Raw genomic sequence first — 27408 nt, 5'->3', positions numbered from 1 at the left:
AGGTGAGGTAGGAGTGCTGCACACAAAAAACAGTGACAATCCGAAAGTGACACAGCAGTCAGGAACCCCTTTTCCCCCCGCTGCAGAAGGGATGGCTAAGCAGGACCCTATAATGGTGTTGTTGTGGGGACCAGAGCCAACATGAACATGCATGTGCATGTATGCAAATATGCACACATATGCACATTCCCCTGCACACACACGGTACACACAGGCCAGAGATTTCTCCACCGCCACAGAGCGACTGCCACATGGACAGCCCAAGCACGTTTCCGTTGTGCCCCTTCTGAGCACAGGACTCACCAAGAGAGGACGGCAAGTGTCTGGCCTGCTTGGAGCATCTGCATCTGTTTCCACTTCCCTTGCAGCCCTGGTTACTTTATGCCTAATTGGCTGTGAGCGAGGTTAGCCCAGCACTTGGCACTTGGCTCTCACTCATTGTTTCAGCCAACATTGCCAAGTGTTTCCTGTGTGCAGAAAACCAGGTGGTGGCCGGATTGAGGATGTGGAGTAAGTCAGAGGCCATCCCTGTACACCAGCAACTGGAGTTGAAGGAACCTTCTGAGTCTCTAAACCAGACGTGTTCAATCTTTTGGTTTCCCTGGGCCACATTGGAAGACTTGTCTTGGGCCACACATAAAATTCACTAACACTAACGATAGTTGATGAGCCAAAAAAAAAAAAAAAAAAACTCATAATATTTTAAGAAAGTTTACCAATTTATGTTGGGTCACATTCAAAGCTGTCCTGGGTAGTATCCAGCCTGTGAGTCATGAGTTGGACAAATTTGCCTAAACCTTCCAGAGAGCTCTGTTCTTCCTACTGCCTCAAGCTAAGCCCTGACCCAAACCTGAGACCTGGATTGAAGGATGCCAGCATCTGTACACAGATAAACTGCAGCAGCAGAAGGAAGACACTGATCATTTGTCACAACTTGGCGAGTCATAAATAGTGCCACCTAAACCATGAAACAAACTGGGGGTGCACCTGGAAACCAGGTATCCCCCCTTAAGGGCATGGGCTTTCGTATTATAGGTCTGCTGCTATTCTCCCAGTACCCTCAACGGCACATGTCACATAGAAGAGTCTCAGTAAATACCTGGTGGGTGACAGAATGGAGGTGGGTGATTCTGTTGATGAGCAGGCTGGCACCGATGAGCATGGAGTATCTGCCAGGATGGTGCTATGTCTATGTCCATCCACTGTATGGTTACAAGACCTCAGGGTACCTGGGATCCCTCAGTCCTCACAGACCAGCTCCCAACCTGGGCACAAAAGACAATGTATGTTGAGTGTTGTTTCTGACATGAGACTACTGGGACAGTAGGTGCCTGCCTGCTGCTCCAGTAGGAGGGATCCCACTTCTCTGTCACTGGATGGCCTTGGTTGCAGTGGTTTCCTCACCAAAGCACAATGACCCTTCAGTGGCGTCACCTTCAGCAAGTTAAAGGCCTGGCCTGAAATAGGTGTCTTCTATAAGAAAGACAGAGTTGTGTCCATTGTGCCTCTCTTGCTGCTTCCTGGTAAAGGGACCCAGGCATCCCTGGGTTACTGGAATGTCTGGTGACCATTTCCATCCACCCCCATTAGCTGCTGCTAAGGTACACATGAAGTGTCTTAGGTTCCCAGAAAGAGAACCCCTGTTGAACAGTAACAAGCTCCAGCACAGGGTGCTAATGATTTATCTGCCTTCACATTTGAGTGTGCTTTCTTGGAAGTGATGGAGAATCTTCAGCCTGAAGATGTGGAGGCGCATGGGGAGTCCTGAGCTCCCCACAGGCCGCTTAGGTATAACTAAGAAGGGAGCTGTGAGCATATCTGGCTGCCCAGCTCCCACAGCAAGCGGGGTCCACCAGTATTGACATGGCTCTTATCTGAGTGATAAGCTGGACCAAAAAGGCCAGGGCTCTGCCCACAAAGCTAAACTAGTATGGGGACTTGGCACTTGTCCCTGTCAGGTGAGTGGTAAGCACTTTCACACAGACTAGACATATTTTCCCAAGGCCTGCTTTAAGTCAGGCCTTATCTGGGCACTGAGGATACAATTAGGAAGAAGATAAAAGTCTGTCTCTCAACAATGGCATATTCCACTGAGAGAAACTGGCAACTATAATACCAGATTGCAAGCACAAAACTAGAGAGGTGTTAGAAAAAGACAGACATGGTGCTCTGGGTGCACAGAGAAGGAACATGCCACCCAGCCTGGAGGCTAGGCACAGTTTTGGTGAAAATTTTTACTGAGGTAGAACTCAGTAGGACTAAGACACTACCAAATTGAATTAAAAGAATAACAGATCATGATCAAGCAGGGTCGTTCCCAGGAATGCAAATTTGATGATGGAAAATCTACCAATGTACTTCTCCACAATAATGGGTTAATCAAAATATGATCATCACAACAGAAACATCCGTTTATGAGAAAAATTCTTTGTCTACTAGAACTACTGGGGAGCATCCTTAATAAGATCAAGAATTATACCAGAAACCGGCCGGGTGCAGTGGCTCATGCCTATAATCACAGCACTTTGGGAGACGGGCAGATCACTTGAGGTCCGGAGTTCGAGACCAGCCTGGCCAACATGGTGAAATCCCATCTCTACTAAAAATACCAAAAAAAAAAAAAAAATTAGCTGGGCATGGGAGTGTGTGCCTATAATCTCAGCTATTCTGGAGGCTGAGGCACAAGAATTGTTTGAACCTGGGAGGTAGAGGTTTCAATGAGCCAAGATTGCACCACTGCACTACAGCCTCGGCGACAGACTGAGACTGTCTCAAAAAAAAAAAAAAAGCTGGGTGCAGTGGCTCTCACCTGTAATCCTTGAAATTTGGGAGGCCGAGGCGGGTGGATCACTTGAGGTCAGGAGTTGGAGACCAGCTTGGCCAACACGGGGAAACCCCATCTGTACTAAAAATACAAAAATTAGCCAGGTGTCATTGTAGGCGCCTATTATCCCAGCTACTCAGGAGGCTGAAGCAGGAGAATAGCTTGAACCCTGGAGGTGGGGGTTGCAGTGAGCCAAGATTGCGCCACCGCACTCCAGCCTGGGTGACAGAGTGAGACTCCATCTCAAAAAAAAGAAAAGGAAAGAAAAGAAAAGAATTATACCCGTAACCTATAGTAAATATATTTAATAGTGAAACAGAAGAAATTCCATTAAGTCAAGAACAAGATGATATCTGTTATCAGAGCTAATAAAGTCTGACTATTGAAGTTCTAGCACATGCATCAACATGAGAAAAATTGACGTAGGAATTGAAAAAACCTCAGATAAACTTATTTTGAAATAAATGATGATGATTATCATTATTACTGAATACTTTGTGTTCAGTGCTTTACTTATCTTAAATCATTTAATCCTCACAACTGGCTTGTGAGGTAGGTATTAGCATTAAACTCATTTTTACAGGGGAAGAAATTAAGTAATAGAGATGTTGAGGTGCTTGGTTATAAGTTACAGAGCCAGAATTTAAATCCAAGCAGTATGACTTCAGAGTATATGCTCTTAATCACTATCCTGACGATATGAGGCTCTACACAGAAAATCCAAGAGTTAAGATGAACAAACAAAAATTCAGCAGCTTCCTCAAATATCACAAAATCAATTCTCCCCAATCAGCCTATAAATTATATCCTAATTCTATCAAAATCAAAATCCCTGTAGAACTTCTCATAAAGCCTGACAAATTGATTCTAAAATCCATATGGAAGAATATATCAGATCATTTTGAAGAAAAACGATGGCGGAAGATTTGCCCTATATTATACCAAAATATACCAAAATATAAAGCAATAGGAATTAAAACAGAGTGGTGCTGGTATAGCGATAAATGAATAAATCAATAGGCCAGAATGAAGAGTCCAGAAACAGACTCACATATTTATGGGTTTATGGAGTGTCACAAGGTCTAGGTTCAGGAATAGGTGAGAATGTTAACTTGGTTAGTAACAAGTAACAAGGATACTTTTACTTTGGCAGTTAACAATTAAAAGTACAAAGGATGTTCCTGAGATGAAGGTGCATGTGGGGGCTGCAGCTCCCCACAGCCTTTCTTGCTTTCTCACAAAGGCATCTCCCAAGTTCAATGGTCTTGGCAGCCTGCATAAAATGAGATGTCCATTATGTCAGAGGAGTCCAGATTTAAGCACTCACAGCCCTTTACAGTTCTTCCTGTGTGAGCACCAGAAACAGCTTACACTACCAAAGAAAGCAAGAACTCTGCTTTTCAGTAAGCCACATTACATAGGTCTAACATGCAAATCCTAGGCCTTAAAAAGTCTTGTTGCCGGTATCTTGGGCAATCTTTCTTTAACTAGTTGTACAGTTTGGGAGTTTACAGTTCATGTTTACTCTGGGTCTTTGAGGAAGCAGGCCTGGCCAGGGTCTAACACAACTGGCATTTCATGTCAGTATGAAACGAAGCACCTTTCAATAAACAGCACTGAGGCAACTGTTATTAAATTAGTTAGGAACACTTTCAGATTTAAGCAAAAGAAAACACAACTCAAACTGGTTTAAACAATAAGGAAAGATAAAGGTATAGAAAGAGATCTGGAAGGATATACACCTAAGCTGAGAATTGTGGTTACTTGCAGAAGCTGGAGTAGGGGACGGGAATCAGGGCAACCAAAGGGCAGTCACTTTATTTAACTTTACAATTTTACAATCTTAAGACTAAATAACTTTCTTTTTTATTAAAAAAAAAAAAAAAGGCCGGGCGTGGTGGCTCAAGCCTGTAATCCCAGCACTTTGGGAGGCCGAGACGGGCGGATCACGAGGTCAGGAGATCGAGACCATCCTGGCTAACACGGTGAAACCCCATCTCTACTAAAAAAAAAAAATACAAAAAACTAGCTGGGCGAGGTGGTGGGCGCCTGTAGTCCCAGCTACTCCGGAGGCTGAGGCAGGAGAATAGCGTAAAGCCGGGAGGCGGAGCTTGCAGTGAGCTGAGATCCGGCCACTGCACTCCAGCCCAGGTGACAGAGTAAGACTCCGCCTCAAAAAAAAAAAAAAAAAAAAAAAAAAGGATGTACTCTTCTTGTAAGATTTGACAAAACAGTGTATTCATGTATCATTGGGGTGCTTAAAAAACAAAACAAATTTTTACAGGATCATTAGAAGTCAGCCAAGCAAAGACCAAAGGAGGCTGCTCCCTCTGCAGGAGGCCCTGCTGACCATGGGTGACCTAGCTCCAGATGCCTCTGCTCTCCTGTATATCTCTGCCTAGGCCTCCCTGCCATACTGGTGGGCCTTCCTGGCTCCTCGGGGTGGGAGAATGGGTCTCTCACCTGCACCATAGCCAAAGGCCTACAATTATGGGACAGGAAGCAGGTACAAGGTACTAGAGAGCCACAGGGCTAGATGAAAAGGGTTCCTCTGTTGAAATAAGTTCAAAGACAGAAAAGAAGGAAGGTCATGGAAAGTCAAGCATTCAGAGTTTTTATGCCTATCCCCCTGTACTCCCCTCTCCTCTCAGCCATACGCCAACTTCCCGAGGCTGTTTGCCCAGACTTTGAGAGACTGTCCCTTAGCTCACCTTGGGTCTGGGGCACTGGCTAGAACAAGGGCAGGACTAGAGAAAGAAGAATGATCTGGGATAGTATCAGGGTCAGAAAAAGGGGTGTGCAGAAGTCCAAACAGAATAGAAGCTGGGAAAGAGCCAGGGGTCTGCATCAGGAGCAGAGGTTCTGTTCACATCCATAGGTAGTAGTGGCATAGGTAACCACTGCCTACCTCTTTCTCCAGTATGGAGCAAACTGTGTTTTACCCACAGGGAGAGCTACCTTAAATCCCATTTCATTTAGCCAAGTCAGAGAGGAAAAAGCCTACCCACCAGGCCAGGGCAAAGTAACTCACTCTTTCCACTGGAGAAGTTCCAATGGAACTCAAGGCACAGGGCAGAGCCCTCCCAAGGCATGGTCCAGAGGCCGGGCCAAGATGGCTAGGGGTGCTGCTGCTACATCTGCAGGAAATGGAATTCTGGGGGTGGTGTGGTTAAGAAAAAACCCTCTGGTTTTGATAGATCCACTTGTAAGTTTACCAAGAAAGTTCAGACCAAAGCATCACCCTCACTTTCCTCCACCCACTCTGCAATGACTTCAGAGAAGAGGTATGAGAACTAAACTGCTCCATCCCAAGAAAAAGAAGGACTTCCTCTGAGGTTAAGGTGTAAAATAACAAATACTACTGCACCTAAGAAGGCCTTTCCAATGCGAGACTTCCCACTCCTACCTTTACAGACTCAGCAGGAACTGGGAAGAAGGTGAGAACATAATTAGGGTCTTAAAAGGAATAGATAAGAAAAGTTTTCTTTGCATCCTTTTATAGCTGACTAACCTGTCATTAACTGAGATAGCTTCAGAAATGGGTTTGTTTTCTTATTTATGCCAAGCCCAAGGGGCACAATTTGAAAGGGAAGGACTTTTCTGCAAGATAATGTAAGGTACTCGCTTTATTATTGTGGGTAGATAACGGAGCAATTAGGAAAATGCTTTTCCTTCTCCTTGTAAATTTAGAATATCCAGTCTGTAAGAATTAATATGTGTGTGTGTGTGTGTGTGTGTGCATGTGCACGTACATGTGCACGTGTGCCTGATCTGTTACCAGATGGCCAACTGAAATAATGAAGAAGTTATACTTTCTATAGTGGCAACAGGGAACGTGACAGGAATGTGCCTTGGAGTACCTACATCTACCTTGATAGTCCTGCTGGAATTTGGCAGTATTACTCTAGATTAGCATTATCCAATTGAACTTTCTGTGGTGATCAGAATGTTGTATACCCGCACTGTCCAATATAGAAGCTACTAGCACATGTGGCTATTGAACACCTGAAATATGGTTACGGCAACTGAGAGTTTTAAATTTCTAATTTTATTTAATTTTAATTAATTGGCCATATTTAATTAAACAGCCATATATGGCTAATGGCTACTGTACTGAACAACACAGTTCTAGATTAATTGCTCTGTTTGGGGCAGGGTTTACTGAAGGGTAGGAGAGGTTGTGTAGTGGAATTTGGTAGGAGAAAACACTACTATGAGAAACAAAACCCTCATGACAGATGAAGCTAAGAGCAAGCACCATGGCAACATAAAACACATTTGGCACCTCAAGTCTTCTCAAGAATCTGCTCACACACGAAAATCTTGTACAAGTGGTATTTTCAGAAAAGCCCAAGGAAAGGTGCTATATTAGTGAAATTGAGTTATATGAAACAAGTCTAGCAAACAGAATAACAGAACAGTGTGATCCAGCTGTTAGCTGGATAAAACCTTCATTTTTACTCTCATTACTAAGAAGCCCCACTTTGGCAAGTGGCCAAAGGAAACTACCGTTGGAACCATAGTCCATAGTTTTGAAATTTGACTTACCTGTTTTCCATAGACAGGGACCCAGGAAGAAAGAGTGATGAGTTGAAAGAGGCCTCAACTTTCTAACCATGCTGGAAAGTGCTCCCAAGAAGCAGAGAAAGTCATGACATTAAGAAAAACTGAATCCGGCCGGGCACGGTGGCTCAAGCCTGTAATCCCAGCACTTTGGGAGGCCGAGATGGGCAGATCACGAGGTCAGGAGATTGAGACCATCCTGGCGAACACGGTGAAACCCTGTCTCTACTAAAAAAAAAAAAAAAATACAAAAAACTAGCCAGGCGAGGTGGCAGGCACCTGTAGTCCCAGCTACTCAGGAGGCTGGGGCAGGAGAATGGCGTAAACCCGGGAGGCGGAGCTTGCAGTGAGCCTAGATCACGCCACTGCACTCCAGCCTGGGCGACAGAGTGAGAGTCCGTCTCAAAAAAAAAAAGAAAAACTAAATCCATTAATATATACTATACATTGAGGTCTGCAGCTGCAGTGTGTCCACCATTTCAAGATAAACGAATCTAGTGTAAGGACCATTGCTAAAAAAGAAAATGAAATTAATGAAGCCATCTCTGCAACTATATCACCAGGTGCAAAAACCTTGCATTTTTGTGTGTGTGAAATACCTTTTTATCTCGTATTGAAATTGCAGCTTTATGTGGGTAGAGGATTGCTAAAAGAAAGGTATAACCGTAGACCCTACTGTGACTTGAGAAAAAGCAGTCATTGTATGACAACATAAACCAAAAGGAAGGTGAAGAGGCCAGGTGTACTGGCTCATGGCTGTAATCCCAACACTTTGGGAGGCCGAAGCGGGCTGATCACCTGAGGGTCAGGAGGGAGTTTGAGACCTGCCTGACTAACATGGTGAAACCCCATCTCTACTAAAAATACAAAAATTAGCTTGGTGTGGTGGCACATGCCTGTAATTCCAGGTATTCAGGAGGCTGAGGCACAAGAATCACTTGAACCCAGGAGGTGCAAGTTGCAGTGGGCCGAGATCACACCACTGCACTCCAGCCTGGGACGCAGAGCAAGATTCTGTCTTAAATAAATAAATAGGAAGGTGAAGGATCTAAAGTTGAAAAATGTAATGCCAGCAAAGGATGGTTTGATAATTTTAGAAAGAGGTTTGGCCTTAAAAATATCAAGGTAATAGGAGAAGTAGTTTCTGCTGACCAAAAGCAGGAGATGGGTTCCCAGATATCATTAAGAAAATCATTAAGGAAAAAGGATACCTGCCTCAACAGGTTTTTAATACAGACAAAAATGCCCTATTCTGGAAAAAAAAAAGTGTCACAAAGGATATTTAAGGATATTTATTAGTAAGGAACAGAAGCAAGCACTAGCATTGCCCTTATCTATAAAGCTGCTAAGTCCCAGTCCTTGCAGGGAAAAGTTATATACCAACTGCCAGTCTCTCAGCTGTACAAGAAGGCCTGGATGATGAAAATCCTTTTTCTGTATTGGTTCCATCAATGCTTTGTCCCTGAAATCAGGAAGTACCTTGTGAGTAAGGGAATGCCTTTAAAAGTTTTTTTTATGTTGGATAATGCCCCTGGCTACCCAGAACCCCACGAGTTCAACACTGAAGGCATCAAAGTAGTCTACTTAGCCCCAAACATAGTCTCTATTTCAGGCATCCAGGATGCAGAATTCCCCTTTGGAAAACTCTAATATATCTGCCATATCTGACATGCTAGCCAGGTTCAGACTGCAGTAGCCACTAGTAAGTAAACTGTCTGGTGCTGACCTCGTTACTGCTTTGGGGATGGTAGTAATCAGGAGGCTGATCCAGATTGGGGGAAGGGAAGAAATAGAGAAAAAACAAGCTGGGAGCAGTGGCTCATGCATGTAATACCAGTGCTTTGGGAGGCTGAGGCAGGAGGATCACTTGAGGCCAGGAGTTTGAGACCAGGTTGGGTGACACAGCGAGACCTTGTCTCTACAAGAAAAAACTTTTAATAATTAGCCAGGCATGGTGATGTGTACCTGTAGTCCTAACTACTTGGGAGGCTGAGGAGGAAAGACTGCTTGAGCCCAGGAGTTTGAGGCTATAGTGAGCTGTGATCACACCACTGCACTCCAGCCTAGGTGAGAGTAAGACTACATTGACAGAGCGAGGGGGTGGGGGAAGGCAGATGGGGTGAAGGCAGAAAAAGACAAAAGGAGACATCTTGCATCAATGGAGCTTTTTTAATAAATTTTTTAACAGCCCTTGTCCTAATACAGAATAGAACTTCTTGAAGTACTCCTAACTATAGTTCTTCCTGGCTCAAAGGCTTCCAATACCTTCCTGTAGCCACAACGTAAAGGCCCAAATCCCAAGCTTAGCAATCAAGATGAATGCTCACTGGGCCAGGACCTACGCACTCTATGCCCTGCATGCCTTTTCTACCTCAAATGAACCCTTTTACTTCTCCCACACATGTCATGCTGATTAGGGCCTCTACATCATCTTTATCAGTTACTCCCACTCTCTAGTCCACCCAAACCACATCCTTCCTTTTTCCAACCACTTCTTCAAGATGTAGCTAATATCGTCCCGTTTTGGAAGCCTTCCCCAACTATCCAATTTGGAGGAAGCCCTCCCTCCCTTCTTTTCAGTACATCTAGATTTCTTCAGAAATCTTTGGTTATTATTTAACTCTTCAAATGGCTAATATCCCCTACTAGATGAAGCCCCTTGTAGGAAGGGCTGTGCTTTTATTATCCCTGAATTTCCCATAGCACCTAGGACAGAGGCATACAGCAATCATTCAGTATACTTTGATTCATTTCAAGAAATGCATTCTGAGTACCAAATCCGTATCGGAAACCATGCTAAGCGTTCCTGCCTGGGATCATACAGATAACTGAGAGGTGGCTCTAGTTTATAAATACATTCATTTCACCTTCAGACATAGCTAGGCCAGTCTCCATTTCCTCTGACTGTCCAAGGTTGGAGAACCTCCTTTTGATGACAGACAATTCTCTATATCAGGCCGGACTCTTGCCTTTATCACAACTCCCACTCCCACGCCACTTGCTTGAGATGTGCAGGGTCACAGATGTCAGCAATACAACAGTCAACAACTCATACAAGGTAATCACCCTTACTGAGTAAAAGAATAAACAATCAAGAATATTTCAGATATTGATAAATGCTTTGAAGAAAAAATAAAACATAAGGATGACTTAGAGATGGAATGGCTACTTTAGGTGTCAGGGAAGGATTCTCTGAAGAGGTGACAAGTGTACTTAGTCTTCAACGAAAAAAAAAGCATTCATCATGAAAAAGAGCCTTCTAGGTACAGGAACTAGCTACCGCAAAGGCCCTGAGGGAAATGTATAGCATAGTTAAGGAAGAGAAATAAGGTCAGTATGTCTAGAGCACAGTGAGCAAAGAGGAGAGCAGTAGGAGATGAGGTTGGATAAGTATGCTGGGGGCTGCTTATACACATATACGTAAGGCATGATAAGAAGCATAAGTGTGAGGGAAGTCGTGAGAGAGATTTTGGCTGGAAAATATTCCCTTTGGCTGCTGGGTGAACAATAAATTGTTGTAGGGTAAAAGATGAGGCAAGAACACCAAGTAGGAACCTATTTCAGTAGTCTAGAAAATGGATCACAGTAAACGTGGACTTGGGTTTTAGCAGTGGATATAGACACAAGCAAATGGATTAAAACAGATGGGCAAAAATACATAAAATAAGAAATCAGAAGCAATAATAGATAATGAAATCAGAGGGTTATTTTGCTATAATAATACAGAATGAAGACAAACATTCATAACAATTTCTAGGCTGAATAACAGTTTACAAAATAACTAAAACAACAAGAAATAAAGAAAATTCAAGAAAAAACTGATAAAACCATAATAATAATGAACATCATTAACATATTTCTTTCATCAAGACAGATAAATGGACTATTATTAATAATTAATAAACTTGAGTTAAGGGAGACATTAAACACTATAGCACATAAACATTGGATATACATTATGCTTAATAAGTCACAAAAACAACCTCAACAAATTTCTCAAAGCAGAAATTTTATTGCCCATATTCTTTGACCACAATGACATAAGAACAGAAATATTTTCTTTCACAAAAATCTCAATCACTTTAAAAGTTTTTAAAGTCACTAAATAACTTTGGGTCAAAGAAGAAATCAAAATTGCAAATAAATAAAAGCAAACATCAATTGGCATTGTATACAGTAGAACATATGAAATAGATACAGCAAAATAGAGAGAGGTGGCAAGATGGCCAAATAGGAACAGCTCCGGTCTGCAGCTCCCAGCGAAATCAATACAGAAGGCGGGTGATTTCTGCATTTCCAACTAGGTACCCAGTTCATCTCACTGGGACTAGTTGGACCGTGGGTGCAGCCCACGGAAGGTAAGCAGAAGCAGGTGGGGCATCGCCTCACCCAGGAAGCGCAAGGGGTCAAGGAATTATCTCCCCTACCCAAGGGAAGCTGTGAGGAACTGTGCTGTGAGGAACGGTGCACTCTGGCCCAGATACTGCACTTTTCCCACAGTCTTCGCAACCCACAGACCAGGAGATTCCCTCCGGTGTCTACGCCACCAGGGTTCTGGGTTTCAAGCACAAAACTGGGCAGCCATTCAGGAGACACTGAGCTAGCTGCAGGACTTTTTTTTTCCATACCCCAGTGGCACCTGGAATGCCAGTGAGACAGAACTGTTCACTACCCTGGAAAGGGGGCTGAAGCCAGGGACCCAAGTGGCCGGGCTTCGTGGGTCTCACCTCCACAGAGCCCAGCAAGCTAAGATCCACTGCCTTGAAATTCTCACTGCCAGCACAGTAGTCTGAGGTCAACTTGGGATGCTCGAGCTTGGTGGGGGGAGGGGCGTCCACCATTGCTGAGGCTTGAGTAGGTGGTTTTACCCTCACAATGTAAACAAAGCCATCTGGAAGTTCAAACTGGGTGGGGCCCTCCACAGCTCAGCAAGGGCACTGTGGCCAGACTGCCTCTCTACATTCCCTCTCTGGGCAAGGCACCTCTGAAAAAAAGGCAGCAGCTCCAATCAGGGGCTTACAGATAAAACCCCCATCTCCCTGGGACAGAGAACCTGGAGGAAGGGGCGGCTGTTGGTGCAGCTTCATCAGACTTAAATGTCCCTGCCTGACAGCTCTGAAGAGCGCAGATCTCCCAGTACAGCATTCGAGCTTTGCTAAGGGTCAGACTGCCCCCTCAAGTGGGGCCCTGACCTCCGTGTATCCTGACTGGGAAAAACTTCCCAGTAGGGCCCAACAGACATTTCATACAGGAAAGCTCTGGCTGGCATCTCTGGCAGGTGCCCTTCTGGGATGAAGCTTCCAGAGGAAGGAAGAGGCAGCAATCTTTGCTGTTCTGCAGCCTCCACCGGTGATACCCAAGCAAACAGGGTCTGGAATGGACCTCCAGAAAACTACAGCAGACCTGCAGCAGAGGGCCCTGACTGTTAGAAGGAAAACTAACGAGACCCCATCTGAAGGTCACCTAGATCAAAGATGAAAGGTAGATAAATCCACGAAGATGGGGAGAAACCCGTGCAAAACCGCTGAAAATTCCAAAAACCAAAACACCTCTTCTCCTCCAAAGGATCACAACTCCTCGCCAGCAAGAGAATAAAACTGGACAGAGAATGAGTTTGATGAACTGACAAAAGTAGGCTTCAGAAGGTGGGTAATAACAAACTCATCTGAGCTAAAGGAGCATGGTCTAACCCAATGCAAGGAAGCTAAGGACCTTGAAAAAAGGTTAGACGAATTGCTGACTAGAATAACCAGTTTAGAGAAGAACATAACGTGATGGAGCGGAAAAACACTGCACAGGAACTTCATGAAGCATACACAAGTATCAATAGCTGAATCGATCAAGCAGAAGAAAGGGTATCAGAGACTGAAGATCAACTTAATGAAATAAAGTAAGAAGACAAGATCGGAGAAAAAAGAATAAAAAGGAACGAACAAAACCTACAAGAAATATGGGACTATGTGAAAAGACCAAACCTACATCTGATTGGTGTACCTGAAAGTGATGGGGAGAATGGAATCAAGTTGGAAAGCACTCTTCTGGATATTATCCAGAAGAACTTCCCCAACCTAGCAGGACAGGTCAACATTAAAATTCAGGAAATACAGAGAACACCACAAAGATACTCCTTGAGAAGAGCAACTCCAAGACACATAATCTATAGATTCACCAAGGTTGAAATGAAGGAAAAAATGTTAAGGGCAGTCAGAGAGAAAGTTCGGGTTATCCACAAAGGGAAGCCCATCAGACTAACAGTGGATCACTCTGCAGAAACCCTACAAGCTAGAAGGGAGTAGGAGCTAATATTCAACATTCTTAAAGAAAAGAATTTTCAACCCAGAATTTCATATCAAGCCAAACTAAGTTTCATAAGTGAAGGAGAAATAAAATCCTTGAGAGACAAGCAAATGCTGAGGATTTTGTCACCACCAGGCTGGCCTTACCAGAGCTCCTGAAGGAACCACTAAATATGGAAAGGAACAACCGGTACCAGCCACTGCAACAACATACCAAATTGTAAAGACCATCAACACTATGAAGAAACTGCATCAACTAACAGGCAAAATAACCAGTTAGTATCATAATGACAGTATCAAATTAACACATAACAATATTAACCTTAAATGTAAACTGGCTAAATGCCCCAATGAAAAGACACAGACTGGCAAATTGGATAATGAGTCAAGATTCATCAGTGTGCTGTATTCAGGAGATCCATTTCACATGCAAAGACACACTTAGGCTCAAAATAAAGGGATGGAGGAATACTTACCAAGCAAATGGAAAGCAAAAAAAAAAAAAAAAGGGGTTGCAATCCTAGTCTCTAATAAAACATACTTTAAACCAACAAAGATCAAAAAAGACAAAGAAGGGCATTACATAATGGTAAAGGGATCAATGCAACAACAAGAGCTAACTATCCTAAATGTATATACACCCAATACAGGAGCACCCAGATTCATAAAACAAGTTCTTAGAGATCTACAAAGAGACTTAAGACTCCTACACAATAATAATTGGAGACTTTAACACCCCACTGTCAATATTAGATGGATCAATAAGACAGTAAATTCACAAGAATATTCAGGACTTAAACTCAGCTCCAGACCAAGTGGACATAATAGACAACAGAACTCTCTACCCCAAATCAACAAAAATTATACATTCTTCTCAGCACCGCATTGCACTAATTCTAAAATTGACCACATAATTGGAAGTAAAACACTCCTCAGCAAATGCAAAATAACAGAAATCATAACAAACAGCCTCTCAAGACCAGAGAGCAATCAAATTAGGACTCAGGATTACAAAACTCACTGAAAGCCATACGACTACATGGAAACTCAACAACCTGCTCCTGAATGATTACTGGGTAAATAACAAAATTAAGGCAGAAATCAAGATGTTCTTTGAAACCAACGTGAACAAAGACACAATGCACAGAATCCCTGGGACACATTTAAAGTAGTGTTTAGAAGAAAATTTATAGCACTAAATGCCCACAAGAGAAAGCAGAAAAGATCTAAAATCACCACCCTAACACCAAAATTAAAAGAACTAGAGAAGCAAGAGCAAACAAATTCAAAAGCTAGCAGAAGACAAGAAACAGTTAACTAAGATCAGAGCAGATCAGAAGGAGATAGAGACATGAAAAATCCTTCAAAAAAATCAGTGAATCCAGGAGCTGTTTTTTTGAAAGCATCAACAAAATAGACCACTACCCAGACTAATAAAGAAGAAAAGAGAGAAGAATCAAAGAGACACAATAAAAAATGATAAAGGGGATATAATCACTGATCCTATGAAAATACAAATAAACTAGAAATCTAAATAAACCAAAAAATTGAGAAGAAATGGATAAATTCCTGGACAAATACACCCTCCCAAGTCTAAACCAGGAAGAAGTTGAATCCCTGAATAGACCAAAAACAAGTTCTGAAATTGAGGCAGTAATTAATAGCCTACGAACCAAAAAAAGTCCAGGACCAGACAGATTCACAGCCGAATTCTACCAGAGATACCAAGAGGAGCTGGTACCATTCCTTCTGAAACTATTCCAAACAAGAGAAGAAAAGGGAATCCTCCCTAACTCATTTTATGAGGCTAGCATCAACCTGATACCAAAACCTGGCAGAGACACAAAAAAAGAAACTTTCAGGCCAATATCCCTGATGAACATCAATGCGAAAACCCTCAATAAAATACTGGCAAACTAAATCCAGCAGCACATCAGAAAAGTTATTCACCATAATCAAGTCGGCTTCATTTCTGGGATACAAGGCTGGTTCAGCATACACAAATAAATAAGCATAATCCATCTCATAAACAGAACCAATGACAAAAACCACATGATTATCTCAACAGATGCAGAAAAGGCCTTTGATAAAATTCAACACTCCTTCATGCTAAAAACTCTCAATAAACTAGGTATTGATGGAACATATCTCAAAATAATAAGAGCTATTTATGACAAACCCACAGCCAATATAATTTTGAATGGACTAAAGTTGGAAGCATTCCCTATGAAAACCAGCAAAAGACAAGGGTGCCCTTTCTCACCACTCCTATTCAACACAGTATTGGAAGTTCTGGCCAGGGCAATTAGGCAAGAGAAAGAAATAAAGGGTAGTCAAACAGGAAAACAGGAAGTCAAATTGTCTCTGTTTGCAGATGACATGATTCTATATTTAGAAAACCCCATTGTCTCAGTCCAAAATCTCCTTAAGCTGAAAAGCAACTTCAGCAAAGTCTCAGGATACAAAATCAATGTGCGAAAATCACAAGGATTCCTCTATGCCAATAACAAACAGAGAACCAAATCATGTGTGAACTCCCAGTCAAAGTTGCTACAAAGAGACTAAAATATCTAGGAATACAACTTACAAGGGATGAGAAGGATCTCTTCAAGGAGAACTACAAACCACTGATCAAGAAAATAAGAGAGGACACAAACGGAAAGACATTCTATGCTCATGAATAGGAAGAATCAATATTTTGAAAATGGCATACTGTGCAAAGTAATTTACAGATTCAATGCTATCCCCATCAATCTACCATTGACTTTCTTCACAGATTTGGTAAAAACTACTTTACATTTCACGTGGAACCTAAAAAAAAGCCCGCATAGCCAAGATAATCCTAAGCAAAAAGAACAAAGTTGGGGGCATCACGTTACCTGACTTCAAACTATACTACAAGGCTACAGTAACCAAAACAGCATGGTACTGGTACCAAAACAGATATATAGACTAATGGAACAGAACAGAGACCTCAAAAATAACACCACACATCTACAACCATTGGACCTTTGACAAACCTAACAAAGACAAGCAATGGGGAAAGCATTCCCTATTAAAATAAATGGTGCTGGGAAAACAGGCTAGCCATATGCAGAAAACTGAAACTGAACCCCTTCCTTACACCTTATACAAAAATTAACTCGAGATGGATTAAAGACTTAAATGGAAAACCCAAAACCATAAAAACCCTAGAAGAAAATCTAGGCAATACCATTCAGGACATAGGCATGGGCAAAGACTTCATGATTAAAATGCCAAAAGCAATGGCAACACAAGCCAAAACTGACAAATGGGATCTAATTAAACTAAAGAGCTTCTGCACAGAAAAAAAAAAAAAAAACTATCATCAGAGTGAACAGGCAACCTACAGAATGGGAGAAAATGTTTGCCATCTATCCATCCGACAAAGGGCTAATATCCAGAATCTACAAGGAACTTAAACAAATTTACAAGAAAAAAACAGCCCCATCAAAAAGCAGGTGAAGGATATGAACAGATACTCCTCAAAAGAAGACATTTATACAGCCAACAAACATATGAAAAAAAGCTCATCATCACTGGTCATTAGAGAAATACAAAGCAAAACCACAATGAGATACCATCTCACTGCTAGTTAGAATGGCGATCATTAAAAAGTCAGGAAACAAAAGATACTGGAGAGGATGTAGAGAAATAGTAACAGTTTTACAGTGTTGGTGGGAGTGTAAATTAGTTCAGCCATTGTGGAAGACAATGTGGTGATTCCTCAAGGATCTAGAACCAGAACTACTATTTGACCCAGCAATCCCATTACTGGGTATATACCCAAAAGATTATAAATCACTGTACTATAAAGACACATGCACATGTATGTTTACTGCAGCACTGTTCACAATGGCAAAGACTTGGAACCAACCCAAATGCCCATCAATGATAGACTGGATTAACAAAATGTGGCACGTATACACCATGGAATACCATGCAGCCATAAAAAAGGATGAGTCCTTTGCAGGGACATGGATGAAGCTGGAAACCATCATTCTCAGTAAACTAACACAGGAATAGAAAACCAAACACTGCATGCTCTCACTCATAAGTGGGAGTTGAACAATGAGAACACATGGACACAGGGAGGGGAACATCACACACCAGGGCCTCAAGAAGTGGAGGGCTAGGGGAGGGATAGCATTAGGAGAGACACCTAATGTAGATGACGGGTTGATGGGTGCAGGGTGCAGCAAACCACCATGGCATGTGTAAACCTATGTAACAAACCTGCACATTCTGCACATGTACCCCAGAACTTAAAGTATAATTTTTAAAAAATTCTGAAAACACGAAGAATTGCAGGATGTGGAAAGCTGGGACGAGCATTACACCCTAACAGCAAGAATAGCCAGATAAACTACAAAATCATAACTTTTTCTAAACTCATTAGAGAACTGAGATCATAGGGCAATCAAAAAGTCTAAAATGGGCCGGGCATGGTGGTTTATGCCTGTCATCTCAGCACTTTGGGAGACGGAGACGGGCAGATCACCTGAGGTCAGGAGTTGAAGACCAGCCTGGCCAATATGGTGAAACCCCATCTCTACTAAAAATACAAAAAAAAATCAGCCAGGTGTGTTGGCATATGCCAGTAATCCCAGCTACTCAGGAGGCTGAGGCAAGAGAATTGCTTGCACCTGGGAGGTGGAGGTTGCAGTGAGCTGAGATCTTGCCACTGCATTCCAGCCTGGGCAACAGCATGAGACTCTGTCTCAAAAAATAAATAAATAAAAAGTCTAAAATGTAAGGAAAGATAGGTGCCACCAAAGAGAAATAGGACATGAGTACTGGGTCATCTGTGGCAGAACACAAAAGGAAGAAACACTGGGCAACATAGAAGCAGGTAAAAATAATTTCTGCGGAGTTTTTTTTTGTCTTTTTCATTTTTATTTATTTTTTAACCTTACTTTAATATCTGGGATACATGTGCAGAATGTGCAGGTTTGTTACATAGGTATACATGGGCCATCACGGTTTGCTGCAGCTATCAACCCGTCATCTAGGTTTTAAGCCCCGCGTACGTTAGGTATCTGTCCTAATGCTCTCCCTCCCCTTGCCCCCCATACCCCAATAGGCCTCGATGTGTGTTGTTCTCCTCCCTGTGTCCATGTGTTCTCATAGTTCAACTCCCACTTATGAGTGAGAACATGCAGTGTTTGGTTTTCTGTTCCTGTGTTAGTTTGCTGAGAATGATGGCTTCCAGCTTCATCCATGTACCTGCAAAGATGATCTCATTCTTTTTTATGGCTGTGTAGTATTCTATGGTGTATATCCAGTCTATCATTGATGGGCATTTGGGTTGGTTCCAAGTCTTTGCTATTGTAAATACTGCTGCAGTAAACATACATGTGCATGTGTCTTTATAGTAGAATGATTTATAATCCATTGGGTATATACCCAGTAATGGGATTTCTGGGTCAAAAGGTAGTTCTTGTTCTAGATCCTTGAGGAATCACCATATTATCTTCCACAATGGCTGAACTAATTTACACTCCCACCAACACTGTAAAAGCATTCCTATTTCTCCACAGCCTCCTCACCATCTATTGTTTCCTGACTTTTTAATAATTGCCATTCTGACTTACATGAGATGGTATCTTATTGCGGTTTTGATATGCATTTCTCTAATGGTGGGATGATGAGCTTTTTTCCATATATTTGCTGGTCGCATAAATGTGTTTTTTGATAATTTTCTGTTCATACACTTTGCCCACTTTTTGATGGGGTCATTTGATTTTTCTTGTAAATTTGTTTAAGTTCCTTATAGATACTGGATATTAGCCCTCTCTTCCTATTTGAATACCCTTTATTTCTTTCTCTTGCCTGATTGCCCTGGCCAGAACTTTCAATACTATGTTGAATAGGAGTGGCAAGAGAGGGCACCCTTGTCTTGTGCCAGTTTTCAAAGAGAATGCTTCCAGCTTTTGCCTATTCAGTATTAGATTGACTGTGAGTTTGTCATAAGTAGCTTTTACTATTTTGAGATATGTTCCATCAATACCTAGTTTATTGAGAGTTTTTAGTATGAAGGGATGTTGAATTTTATCAAAGGCCTTTTCTGCATCTATTGAGATAATCATGTGGTCTTTGTCATTGGTTCTGTTTATGTGACGGATTACGCTCACTGATTTGCATATGTTGAACCAGCCAAGTCATCCATGAAGCTGACTTGATTGTGGTGGATAACTTTTTTGATGTGCTGCTGGATTCGGTTTGCCAGTATTTTATTGAGGGTTTTCTCATCGATGTTCATCAGGGATATTGGCCTGAAGTTTTCTGTTTTTGTTGTGTCTCTGCCAGGTGTTGGTATTAGGATGATGCTGGTCTCATAAAATGAGTTCAGGAAGAGTGCCTCTTTTTCAATTGTTTAGAATAGTTTCAGAAGAAATGGCACCAGCTCCTCTTTGTACCTCTGGTAGAATTTGGCTTGAATCTGTCTAGTTCTCGGCTTTTTTTGGTTCTCAGGCTATTAATTACTGCCTCAATTTCAGAACTTGTTATTGGTCTACCAGGGATTCGACTTCTTCCTAGTTTAGTCTTGGGACGGCGTATGTGTCCAGGAAATTATCCATTTTTTCTAGATTTTCTAGTTTATTTGTGTAGATGTGTTTATAGTATTCTCTGATGGTAGTGTGTATTTCTGTGGAATCAGTGCTGATATTCTCTTTATCATTTTTATTGTGTCTATTTGATTCTTCTTTTCTTCTTTATTAGTCTAGCTAGGAATCTATCTATTTTGTTAATTTTTTTTTTTTTTCCAAAAAACCAGCTCCTGGATTCATTGATTTTTTGAAGGGTTTTTTGTGCCTCTATCTCCTTCAGTTCTGATCTAATCTTAGTTATTTCTTGACTTCTGCTAGCTTTTGAATTTGTTTGCTCCTGCTTTCTAATTCTTTTAATTGTAATGTTAGGGTGTCAATTTGAGATCCTTCCAGGCTTCTGAAGTGGGCCTTTAATGCTATAAATTTCCCTCTTAACACTGCTTTAGCTGTGTCCCAGAGATTCTGGCATGTTGTCTCTTTGTTCTCAATGGTTTCAAAGAACTTCTTGATTTCTTCCTTAATTTTGTTATTTACCCAGTGGTCATTCAGGAGCACATTGTTCAATTTCCATGTAGTTGTGAGGTTTTGAGTGAGTTTCTTAATCCTAATCGCACTGTGGTCTGATAGACTGTTTGTTATGATTTCCATTCTTTTGCATTTGCTGAGGAGTGTTTTACTGCCAATTATGTGGTCAGTTTTAGAAGAAGTGCCATGTGGTGCTGAGAAGAATGCATATTCTGTTGATTCAGGGTGGAGAGTTCTGTAGATGTCTATTAGGTCCCCTTGATCCAGAGCTGAGTTCACAACCTGAATATCCTTGTTAATTTTCTGTCTCGTTGATCCATCTAATATTGAAAGTGGAGTGTTAAAGTCTCCCTTTTGTATTGTGTGGGAGTCCAAGTCTCTTTGTAGGTCTCTAAGAACTTGTTTGATGAATCTGGGAGCTCCTGTGTTAAGTGCATGTATATTTAGGATAGCTAGCTCTTCTTGTTGCATTGATCCCTGTACCATTACATAATACCCCTTTTGTCTTTTTTGATCTTTGTTGGTTTAAAGTATGCTTTACTGGAGACTAGGACTGCAACCCCTACTTTTTTTTGCTTTCCATTTGCTTGGTAAATATCCCTCCATCCCTTTATTTTGAGCCTATGTGTGTCTTTTCACATGAGATAGGTCTACTGAATACAGCACATGGATGGGTCTTGACTCTTTATTCAATTTGCCAGTCTGTGTCTTTTAATTGGGGCATTTAGCCCATTTACATTTAAGGTTAATATTATTGTGTGTGACTCTGATCCTGTCATCATGATGCTAGTTGGCTATTTTGCACATTAGTTGATGCAGCTTCTTCATAGTGTTCATGGTTTTTATATTTTGGTGTGTTTTTGCGATGGTTGGTACCAGTTTTTCCTTTCCATAGTTAGAGCTTCCTTCAGGAGCTCTTGCAAGGCAGGCCTAGTGGTGACAAAATCCTCAGCATTTGCTTGTCTGGAAAGGATTTTATTTTTCCTTTGCTTATGAAACTTAGTTTGGCTGGATATGAAATTCTGGGTTGAAAATTCTTTTATTTAAGAATGTTGAATATTGGCCCCCATGCTCTTCTGGCTTGTAGGGTTTTTGCAGAGAGATACACTGTTAGTCTGATGGGTTTCCCTTCGTAGGTGACCTGACCTTTCTTTCTGGCTGCCCTTAACATTTTTTCCTTCATTTCATCCTCAGTGAATCTGAAGATTATGTGTCTTGGGGTTGATCTTCTCAAGGAGCATTTTTGTGGTGTTTTCTGTATTTCCTGAATTTGAATGTTGGCGTGTCTTGCTAGGTTGGGGAAGTTCTAGATAATATCCTGAAGTGTGTTTTCCAACTTGATTCCAATCACCCCATCACTTTCAGGTACACTCATTAATTGTAGGTTTGGTCCTTTCACATAGTCACATATTTCTTAGGGGCTTTGCTCATTCCTTTCCATTCTTTTTTCTCTAATCTTGTCTTCATGCTTTATTTCAGCAAGGTGGTCTTCACTTTCTGGACATCCTTTCTTCCATGTGATTTGGCTACTAATACTTGTTTATGCTTCACTAAATTATCATGCTGGTTTTACAGCTATGTCAGGTCATTTATATTCCTCTCTGAACTGGTTATTCTAGTTAGTAGTTCCTATAACCTTTTATCAAAGTTTTCTTAGCTTCCTTGCATTGGGTTAGAATGTGCTCCTTTAGCTCAGAGGAATTTGTTATTACCCACCTTCTGAAGCCTACTTCTGTCAATTCATCATTCTCATTCTCTGTCCAGTTTTGCACCCTTGCTGGAGAGGTGTTGCGATCATTTGGAGGAGAAGAGGCATTCTGGCTTTTGGAATTTTCAGCATTTTTGTGCTGTTTTTTCCTCATCTTCATGGATTTATCTACCTTTGATCTTTGAGGCTGATGACCTTTGGCTGGGGTTCTTGTGTGGGGGTCTTTTTTGTTTATGTTGCTGTTGTTGTTGCTGCTTTCTGCTTGTTAGTTTTCCTTCTAACAGTCAGGCCCCTTTTCTGCAGGTCTGCTGTAATTTGTTGGTCAACTCCAGACCCTGTTAACCTGGGTATCACCAGTGGAGGCTGCAGAACAGCAAAGATTGCTGTCTGCTCCTTCCTCTGGAAGCTTCGTCCCAGGGGGCACTGGCCTGATGCCAGCCAGAGCTCTCCTGTACGACGTGTCTGTTGATTCCTGTTGGGAGATCTCTCCCAGTCAGAGGCACAGGGGTCAAGGACCCACGTGAGGAGGCAGTCTGTCCCTCAGCAGAACTAGTACTGTGCTGGAATAATCTCCCTTGTCAGGATCAGCTACTTTCTTCAGAGTCAGCAGGCAGGAAGGATATAAGTCTGAAGTTGCGACCACAGCTGCCTCTCCCTCCGGGTGCTCTGTACGAGGAAGATGAGAATTTTGTCTGTAAGCCCCTGACCAGAACTGCTGAATTTCCTTCAGAGATGCCGTGCCCAGTGAGGAGGAATCTAGAGAAGCAATCTGGCCACAGTCACTTTGCCATGCTCTGGTAAATTCTGCCCATTCCAAACCTCCCAGTCTCCTTAGCACTGTCAGGGGAAAACTGTCTACTAATGCCTCAGTACTGGTGGATGCCTCTCCCGCCACCAAGCTCGATCATCCCAGGTCGACTCCAGACTGCTGTGCTGGCAGTGAGACTTTCAAGCCAGTGGTTCTTAGCTTGCTGGGATCCATGGGAGTGGGACGTGCTGAGCAAGACCACTTGGCTCCCTGGCTTCAGCCCCGTTTCCAGGGGAGTGGATGGTTCTTCTGTCTCACTGGGATTCCAGGTGCCGCTGGAGTACAAAAAAAAATCCTGTAGCTAGCTCAGTGCCTGCCCAATCAGCTGCCCAGTTTTGTGCTTGAAACCTAGGGCTCTGGTTGTGTAAGCTCATGAGGGAATCTCCTGATCTGCAGATTGCAAAAATCCATGGGAAAAGTGTAGTATCCAGGGAGGTAGCACAGTCCCTCACCACTTCCCTTGGCTGGGGAAGGGAGGTCCCCTGGTTCCTTGCACTTCCTGGGTGAAGTGATGCCCCACCCTGCTTCTGCTTGCTCTCTGTGGGTTGCACCCACTGCCTAACTAGTCCCAGTGAGATGAACCAGGCACCTCAGTTGGAAATTACCCACCTTCTGTGTTGGTCTCACTGGGAGCTGCAGACTGGAGCTGTTTCTATTCAACCATCTTGGCCCCTCCTTCCAAGAATTTCCTTTTTTTTTTTCTTTTTAAACAAATTACTAAAGGCAAATTGTGGGCTAATGTGTGAATATGAAAGTCCTGGGAGTCACAGACACAAGAAAAATTCACACTTCTCTCATACATTTTTCTCCACAGAACTTTACTGGATGCTCACAAGAAAGACTGGCTCTCCATGTCTGGGGATTTTCTGGTGATCCTGATCCCCTCTCCAAGACAGCCAAACTTTTCCTTGTTTCTTTGATGGGTCTTGACCCGGAAAGAACATTCTCCCCTTCCAGCAGTGGTAGAACACCTCACAGCCAGGTGCGATGGCTCACACCTGTAATCTCAACACTTTGGGAGGCTGAAGTGGGTGGATCACTTGAGGTCAGGAGTTTGAGACAAGTCTGGCCAACATGGTGAAACCCCTTCTCTACCAAAAATACAAAAATTAGTTGAGCGTGTTGGTGCATGCCTGTAATCCCCTCTTCTCAGGACGCTGAGGCAGGAGAACTGCTTGAACCCAGGAGGCAGAAGCTGCAGTGAGCTGAGATCACACCACTGCACTCCAGCTTGGGTGACAGAACAAGACTCTGTCTCAAAACAAACAAACAAACAAAACAACAACAACAAAAACCTCTAATGAAGTTGGGCCAGGCCATTTCCTGCCCCTCCAACAGGCTGACAGAATTTTTAGTTTGTCTAATAGTGAGAGTGGATCAGGACAACACAGAGTCCTCACTGGTCCCCATCACTGGGCTAGCAAGCATGATAACAAGCAACAGGAGACCACTGCTGGAGGAGGGGCAAGCATGCATCAAGAAACATCCCTCCAAGGTACAGGTGCATTGGGAATTCTGAAAGCTGCAGGTAAAGCAGGAACATTTTAAGAAAACAAAACAAAAAGCCTCTGGCAACTCAGCCTCTACCCTAAGCATAATGTTTTGAAGTTGGAGGTATACTGAAGGCAACCACAAAAACAAAAACAAAAAAATCCCAAACCCACACCACATCCTAATAAACTGACTCAACTCTACTTTTTTTCTGGAAATGTACACAACTCTTCTCCTAAGCCTTAAAATTGCAGAGGAAGGAAGTAGATTTTTTTAAATTTTTTTAAAAAAAATTTTAAATTATACTTTAAGTTCTGGGATACATGTGCAGAATGTGCAGGCTTGTTACATAGGTATACATGTGCCATGGTTGTTTGCTGCACCCATCAATCCGTCATCTACATTAGGTATTTGAAGTATATATATTTTAAAGAAGAAATATTTAAAGAGAGATTAGCCAAGAATCTTCAGAAAATAATGAAAGATACAAACTACAGATCCAAGAAGCTCAGAGAGAGGATTGGGCATGGTGGCTCATGCCTGTAATCCCAGGTGGGAGGATCGCTTGAAACCAGGAGTTCAACACCAGCCTGGACAATATAGCAAGATCCTGTCTCTAAAATAAATAAACATAAATATACAAAAAATATATATTTAAATATATATTAAATATACACATTTTTTTTAAAAAAGAAATCAGAGATCACAATCAGGATAAGTACCCTACCACCACCACTAAAAGAAATCACACTTAGAAAGATATGTCATATTTAAACTGCTGAAAACCAAAGACAGACAGAAAATCTTAAACATGACAAGATAAAAAGAAACATTACATACAGATAAACAAGATAAGAATTACATCAGACATATTCAGAAATTATATAATCCGGAAGACAGTGGTGTGAGATCTTTAAAGGAATGAAAGAAAAAAAATTGCTATCAACTCAGAATTCTACACCAAATGAAATAATCTTTTAAATTGAAGGAGAAAAAAATCTTTTAAAAAACAGCGGTTTTAGGTTCACAGCAAAATTAAGCAGAAAGTACAGACTCCTCATCTATCCCTGCCCCTACACATGCATGAACATCCCCAGTATTGATGTACTGCATCACAGTGGTACATGTGTTAGATCAATGAACCTACATTGTCACATCATCATCACCCCAGGTCCACAGTTTCTACTAGAGTTCACTCTTGGTGGTGTACATTCTGTGGGTTTTGAAAAATGTGTAATGGGGGCGGACATGGTGGCTCACGCCTGTAATCCTACCACTTTGGGAGGCCAAGACGGGCAGATCACTTGAGGTCAAGAGTTCAAGAGCAGCCTGGCCAACATGGTGAAATCCCGTCTCTACTAAAAATGAAAAAATTAGCCAAGCACGGTAGCATGCGCCTGTAATCCCAGCTAGTCGGGAGGCTGAGGCATGAGAATCACTTGAAGCTGGCCTTCTCAGATGAGCCTCTTTCACTTAGCAATATGCATTTAAAGTTCTTCCATATCTCTTTATAGCTTGATAGTGCATTTCCTTTTAGCACTGAACAATATTTCATTGCCTGGATGTATTAGTTTATTTATCCATCCATCTACTGCAAGATATATTGGTTGCTTCCAGGTATTGGCAACTATGAAGAAAGCTGCTGTAAACAGCTGTATGCAGGTGTTTTGGGTGAACATAAGTTTTTAACTTATTTGGGTAAATTCTAAGGAGTACAATGGCTGGATCATATGGTAAGAGTATGTTTAGTTTTGTAAGAGACAGCCAAACTGCCTTCCAGAGTGACTGTGAAGTGTTTATTGATATGGTTTGATCTACCATATCTGTTACTGTTTTCTATTTGTTTGCTCTTTGTTCCTATTTCTGTCTTCCACTCTTTTTCTGCCTTTCTTTCTGTGGTTTTAATTGAGCATTTTATATGATTCCATCTTCTCTCTTTTCTTAGCATACCAATTATACTTCTTTTTCTTGCTTTTTAAGAAAAAGTTGTCCTAGAGTTTGAAATATACATTTATAACTATCCCCAATCCATTTTCAAACAATACTATACCACTTCCCATACAGTGCAAGTACCTAATAACCAAGTATTTCTAACTCTCCCTCCCATCCCTTGTATCATTGCTGTCATTCATGTCACTTATTCATAAGCACACATAAATGTGTATATTTATATACACACAAAATTGAATACACTGTTAATATTATTAAACAAACTGTTATCAGTTACTCAGTTACATCAATTAAGAATAAGAAAAATAGGCCGGGCGCGGTGGCTCAAGCCTGTAGTCCCAGCACTTTGGGAGGTGGAGGCGGGTGGATCACGAGGTCAGGAGATCAAGACCATCCTGGCTAACATGGTGAAACCCCGTCTCTACTAAAAATACAAAAAACTGGCTGGGTGTGGTGGCGGGCACCTGTAGTCCCAGCTACTCGGAGGCTGAGGCGGGAGAATGGCGTGAACCCGGGAGGCGGAGCTTGCAGTGAGCCGAGATCATGCCACTGCACTCCAGCCTGGGCGACAGAGCGAGACTCCGTCTCAAAAAAAAATAAGTGTTTATTTTATATGTACTTACTCCTTCTCTGATGTTTTCTTTTTTTTTTTTTTTTTTTTTTTTTTTTTT

This window comes from Piliocolobus tephrosceles, chromosome 4, assembly GCF_002776525.5.
Source record: "Piliocolobus tephrosceles isolate RC106 chromosome 4, ASM277652v3, whole genome shotgun sequence".
In the NCBI taxonomy this organism is placed as follows: domain Eukaryota; kingdom Metazoa; phylum Chordata; class Mammalia; order Primates; family Cercopithecidae; genus Piliocolobus; species Piliocolobus tephrosceles.
The sequence above is the reverse complement of the archived record's forward strand: the minus strand, read 5'-3'. Positions refer to the sequence as shown.